The sequence below is a fragment of the Mauremys mutica genome, chromosome 19, assembly GCF_020497125.1.
Source record: "Mauremys mutica isolate MM-2020 ecotype Southern chromosome 19, ASM2049712v1, whole genome shotgun sequence".
NCBI lineage: Eukaryota > Metazoa > Chordata > Testudines > Geoemydidae > Mauremys > Mauremys mutica.
The window spans coordinates 27,132,018-27,138,976 of NC_059090.1; positions in this window are offsets into that span (position 1 = coordinate 27,132,018).

Below are 6,959 nucleotides of genomic sequence, written 5' to 3' on the forward strand. Positions count from 1 at the left end.
TTCTGCAGGACTGGATAACTTGCACCCAAAAGCATATAAACGAATTGGCCGAGGAGCTTGCTGAACCATTTCATTTTTAATAACTCTTTGCACAATGGGGATTTTCCAGAGAAGAGGAACAAAAGCTAATGTTGTGCCAGTATTTTAAAAGGGTAAACAGGGTGACCTGGAAAACTAACAGCTGGTTAGTCTGAGTTTAATCCCAGGCAAGCAAACTTGATATATTTTTTGATGATGAATTTGGTTGATAAAGGTAACTGTCGACATAATACACTTAGGGCTTGTACACACTACCACTTACTGACCTAAGCACTGGTGTGGACAGCGCTATGTCGGCGGAAGAGCTTCTCGCGCAGACACAGCTGCTGCCTCTCATGGAGGTGTATTTATAGTGCCAATGGGAGAGTGCTCTCCCGTCGGCATAGAGCATCTTCACCACACATGCGACACTGGCGCAGCAACATCGAGTGTAGACTAACCCTTAGACTTCTCTAAGGCCTCTGATATTCTGATTTTGTATGGTGCTGTTTTTTAATCAACATAGAATATAGACTTGTAGGACTGGAAAGGACCTAGTCCAGTCCCCTGCACTCATGGCAGGGCTAAGTACATCTGTATTGAATGGTATAGAATCATCAAAGCACAGGACTGGAAGGGACTTCAATAGAATAGGTCACCTACTCCAGTGCTCTGCCCTCAAGGCAGGACTAAGTAATAACCAGACCAGCCCTGGCAGGTGCTTGTCCAGCCTGCTCTTAAAAATCCCCAGTGAACTTTTTCCAACCTATAGTATATCCAACCTATACTGCCCTTGCTGTAATTTAAGCCCATTGCTTCTTGTTCTATCCCCAGAGGTTAAGGACGACAATTTTTCTCCCTCCTCCTTGTAACAATCTTTTATGTACTTGAAAACTGTTATCATGTCCCCCCTCAGTCTTCTCTTGTCCAAACTAAACAAAGCCAATATTTTTCAATCTTCCCTCATAGGTCATGTTTTCTAAACCTTTAATCATTTTTTGTTGCTCTTCTCTGGACTTTCTCTAGTTTGTCCACATCTTTCCTGAAATGCAGTGCCCAGAACTGGAAACAATACTCCAGTTGAGGCCTAATCAGCTCGGAGTAGAGCAGAAGAATGACTTCTCGTGTCTTGCTTACAACACTCCTGCTAATACATCCCAGAATATTTGTGCTTTTTTTTGCAACAATGTTACACTGTTGACTCATATTTAGTTGGTAATCCACTATGATCCCCAGATCCCTTTCTGCAGTGCTCCTTCCTAGGCAGTCATTTCCCATTTTGTATGTGTGCAACTGATTGTTCCTTCCTACGTGTCCTTACTGAATTTCATCCTATTTCTCCAGTTCGTCCACATCAGTTTGAATTTTGATCCTATTCTCCAAAGCATGTGCAACCCCTCCGAGCTTGGTATCATCTGCAAACTGTATAAGTGTACTCTCTATGCCATTATTTAAATCGTTGTTGAAAATATTGAACAGAACTGATCCCTGTGAGACCCCACTTAATATGGTCTTGTACCTTGACTATGAACAACTGATAATAACTACTCTCTGGGAATCTTGCATCTGACGAAGTGGGAATTCACCCACAAAAGCTCATGCTCCAATATGTCTGTTAGTCTATCAGGTGCCACAGGAATCTTTGCTGCATTTACAGATCCAGACTAACACGGCTACCCCTCTGATATTCTCTGGGAATGGTTTTCCAATCAGTTATGCACCCGCCTTCTAGTAGCTTCATCTAGGTTGAATTTCCCTAGTTTGTTTATGAGAAGGTCTTGCAAGACAATATCAAAAGCCCAAGCCCAGAGATACCACATCTACTGCTTCTCCCCTATTCACAAGTCTTGCTAACCTGTCAAAGAAAGCTATTAGGTTGGTTTGACATGATTTGTTCTTGGCAAATCCACACTGACTGTTACTTATCACCTTATTATCTTCTAGGTATTTGCAAATTGATTGCTTAATTATTTGCTCCATTATCTTTCTGGGAACTGAAGTTAAACTGATTGGCCTGTAATTCCCCAAATTGTCCTTATTTCCCTTTTCATAGATGGGCACTAGATTTGCCCTTTTCCAGTCCTCTGGAATCTCTCCCCTCTTCCATGACTTTTTGAAGATAATCGCCAATGGCTCAGATACCTCCCCAGTCTAGGGTGTATTTCATCAGACCCTGGTGACTTGAAGACATCTAACTTAGATAAGAAATTTTTAACTTGTTCTTTCCCTATTTTCGTCTCAGATCCTTCCTCATTTTCACTGGCATTCACTTTGTGAGACGTCCAATCACTACTAACCTTTTTGGTGAAAACTGAAACAAAAAAGTCATTTAGCACTTCTGCCATTTCCACACTTTCTGTTACTGTTTCCCGCCCTCCCCGCCCCGTTGAATAACGGGCCTACCCTGTCCTTGGTCACCTTCTTGCTTCTAATGTGATTTAGCTCAAAGAAGTTCTGGGCTTGATGCAGGAATTACTAAGCGAGATTCTGTGTCCTGTGTTATGCAGAAGGTCAGTGTAGATGTTCATACTGATCCCTGCCAGTCCTTAAAATCTATGAAAGCCAGAAACACAGGCCATTATTCTGCTGCACCTTGTGCAGTCAATTATACTGTGCAAAGTGTGTGTAAAATAAAGCAATTCTGCTTTCTTTCCTTTGCACAGGTGCAAGTGATGACACAAGATGCAGGCGGAGGAGGGAAGGGGCGGTCAGGTGCACAGTCTTAAAGAGACACCATCCATTTTCACTAGCATGTTAGACTCAAGGTTCTTTTCTCCTTCCATTACCAGCCTCTGCTTCTACAGGGAATCGATGTCACGTCCACTAAGAGACTATAAGTCATATCCAAAATATCTAGAGTTCAGAGTTTACCTGCCATCCCTATATTCTCGAGGGATGCACTGCACAGCTGTCCTCCTGCTCTGCAGATTCAGCTCTGCAGTCTTCCCTCTGAACCAGAGATGCAGACTGTTTACTCAAAGAATCAACATGGAGACAGTCCTGTCCCAACACCATTTTGTCCCCGACAAGCTGGTTAAGCTTATAGTGCTGTTTAAACTCCCTAACAATTTTTATTCCACCTGAAATCTCCTCAAAGCTCCCCACCATGGATTTTTTCAAAGCAAATTCAGTGGATTCATTTTCATTTGAAACACTTTGGCCACTAGGCACCAACACACTTTCCTCAGAAGAGAGACTGTTTACTATTAACAATGGCCCTTATGAGCCCATGGAAACAATTCCTTTTTGCCCCTACTAGGCACAGCTACTGGCTTTTTATAGACTTCAAAGACTTCTTCTGTCTGCTCTACAAACAGAAAAGAACTGGAGAAACAGTCCCCTTTAACAGACAAACGGCTTGGGATATCCTTTCCCTTGTCCTAGCACACATGGCTGTTCAGGGACCATTGCTTGGAGATTGGGGTAGCTCCCTTCACAGGCAAGTCATTACCCTTAACATACACAGGAACATTTCCTTCACTGTCACAATTCTCCACACTGGTAACAGGTAAGGTCCAGGGATACTCACATTCCACTAACCTGGCCTTCCCAGACTGTCCAGTTAGACAGAGTCCCAACTGGAACCTTTAGGCCCGACTGGGAGGCAAATTGATAATAGTCAGAGCAGGGACACCTACAGTTAAGGATGCCGAAAGGTTTCCATTCTAACCCTTGGCTTTTCAGTTGCTGAGAATTTTCCAACATTTTTTGCTTATTGGGCTATTGCTTATCTGTGCAAAGGGGAAATTTGGGGGAAAGATTAAGTTTTGATGATGAGAAATGTGAAGAAACACACTTTTCCCAGGATCAAACAAAAATTCAGTGCAATGTTTTCTTTAAAACCCCTGAAGCCAAAACACTTTGAGATTAACCGCCTCTGCAGCTGGTACCTCCGGGGCCTTTAAATTTTCATTTAAAGGGCCCGGGTATTTAAAGGACCTGCCTCTTTTGGTTGAGGCCACACCCCCAGCTGAGGACTCTGGCGTACCGGTAAGTCCTTTAAGTTACTTTCACCCCTAGATCCAGACATTCCCAGTGCAGTCAGCAGGCCCAGGGAGGCACTTGCAGAGGAGAGACCTGGCCTGGACCATGCCTGTGCAGAGGAGTTCACCGGCCCTGGCCTGGGCAGAGCAGGAGTAACTGATGGTACCACAACACCACTCCCCTCCCAGGGCTTTCCCAGGGATAGTCTGTGAATTCTCCCCTGGCAGGGTCAGCGGCAGGCCACCAAAGAGCTGCAGGAAGACTCACCCCAGCTAATGGCGGCAAAGCACAGGAGTCGGGCGCCATTCCAGCCACATCCCCAAGCCCTTGGTCTGGAGCAGAGTCCTCCGGCGCTGCCCTGGGGGTCAGAAAAACATGTCCATAAACCCCTCTGTGCTTCCCAGCAGGCAGCTCCAGGCATATTGGACACACTGAGCTGACACAGACACGATCTCTGATTAGTTCCTGTAGACCGGGGCTGTGAGAGGCAGCGTGTGGGTGTAAAACACAATGCAGAACCCTCTGGCATCTTCCCAACAGGGGCTGAGCCCAGCCTTGCCCAGAGATCTGGGGGAACGGAGGGGGGCTCTGAACCGGTTAGGCTAGGGTGGTGGTGTGGCAAGGGCTGCAGTGCTGGCTGCTCCTCTCAGCCGGGTCTCAGCTTCCCGGGGGTGGCTGGCTGGCTCCCATCTCCACTTTCCCAACCAGTCCTCATGCTGGGGTTGCTGCTATTCTCTTCCCAGTGACCCCACAAAGCCCGGCTGTCCCAGCCACCTGGCTGGAATTGGGGGCCCCAGGGAGCCATTGGCAGCATTCAGTAAAGTCATTAGTGTAGGAGCTCTGGAGGGACGGCAGAAAGGAAGGGAAGGGGAAAGCGGGGAAGAGGCCCCCCCCATGCAGTTTTTAACCTTTAGCTCTGCTTCCCAGGTCAGGCTCTGGAGCTGATGTGCAGGGGATATTCATGGGTGTGCTGGGGGAGAGAGAGCCTCCCAGCCCAGGTGACTGGGTGAAAGCCCAATTGCACAGCAGTGGGAGGTGGGGGCTCTCCTTATCCGCCTCAGGGCTGGGCTGGGGGGTGGGGAGGGGTTCTCTCCCTGGCCACTCAGGGCTGGGTGTGGGTGGCATGAGGGGGCTCGCCTCAGCTCAGGGCTGGGCAGTGGTGGGGCTTCCCTTGGCAACTCAAGGCTGGGTGATGGGGGCAGGAGGGGGCTCCCCTGACAGCTCAGGACTGGCCAGTGGTGGTGGGGGGCTCCCCTGACAGCTCAGGGCTGGGTGGTGGGGTGGGGTGGCTCCCCTGACAGCTCAGGGCTGGGCAGTGGGGGGGCGGGGGCTCCCCTGACAGCTCAGGGCTGGGCAGTGGGGCTCTGCTGGTTGAAGCTGGGTGGTCTCATTTCAATTAATCTTGGAGAGTTGAGCACAGGACAGAACTCAACCCCCCTCACCACCTGGAGTTTCCTTCTGCAGGGGTCTGTGGGGCACTGTCAGGGCATCGTCCCTGTTGCCCGTGCAGGGTCCTGCTCTGGGGGCCATTTGGGGTCTCTGTTCGTGGCACTGTCGCGCTGTCCCCACACTCAGCAGGTGTGTTCTGTGGGCAGGCATCGTCGGTAAGGTTCTTTGGGTGAGGAGGGGCTTGTATGCTAAAGGAAGCCAGCTTGTTTAAGCTGTGTTCTCCCTTGTGAGCACGGCAGCTTCGCCTATGCCATGCCTGCATGCTCTCCTCCCTAAAACCACTGCGCAGGTTGAAGCCAGCCACGTCCCAGGGTTGAGAAGATAGGTGCTAGGACAGTACCATCTCCAGTAGCGAGCGGGCTGCCAGCTCTCACACTCTCCTACCCTGTCTCCTGCTCAATTGTCTCTGGACCGGGAGACGACATTAAACAGCGTCCCTTCTGCCTATTTGGGCTGTGTCTTGGCAGCACTTCCTGTCTCATGCGTGCTGAACCGTCACTTGCATCCCTTCCCTGTTCCTCCCCCACCTTCACAAGTCACGAGCTTGACGGTGGGTCATTTGGGCCAGCTATAGTAGCTGTGCACTGTGAAGCCGCATGGTGGGTCTAGGGTACTGTTGTGTAAACTGGGAGGTGGGGAAAACAATCCAGGGCCCAGTCCCCCTGCTCCGAGTTGATTTTGAGTGTTGATCCAGCTTTAGCGAACAGCTGAAGACCTGAGGTGGCTCGCTCCATCAGACTATCCCTTAGCCCAGTGGTTACAGGGAAAACCTGTCGCCTGGTGAGGTGGGAGACCCTTGGTGCAAATCCTTTCTCGCCCACACAGGCTAAATATGGAATAGGAATTGTAGAACTGGGCGCTTAAGTCTTGGGGTTTTAGCTGCCTGGTGATTTTCTTGGGTAGGGGATGAACCAGGACTGTGAGTCACCCTGTAGCCAGAGGGTGAGCCTTAGCCTGCTGGTGGCCTGGGGTCAGCTCCCTAACCCCCCCGACCTGTTTAAGCCACTTCATAAGCACTCTCACTAGGGTTTGGCCGGACCCTTCTGCCTCACAGGTGCACCAACAGTCCCCTTGAAATAGTCGCAATCCCCTTGTGATATCTCAGCCCCTGAGTGCTGCTACTCACCAGATAAGGCCCAGAAGCCTCTGTCCAAATAGGTAGCAACATATTCCCAATCTTGGAACCTAGTTTCACCTTAAATCATTGCCTCCTGTAAACCACACAGCACTTGGCAGAGAAACAAGAGATGCGTTTATTTTAGAGAGATTACAGAGTCCACTAGAAACAAGAGAGCAGTTTGAAAACAGTGGTTACAATACATTACAAAATCATGAAATGCAGACTGGGGCCAATACTTATCAATAGTTCCCTGTACTAGCTGGCAAAATAATCCCCCCCCCACTCCCCTAGTTCAGTCTGTTGCAGAATTCGCTAGTGTCACAGGAATCAAGGCTCCAAACGTTCATGGAAAAACCCCATTCAGGAAGATGTTTCCTCAATGAATGGA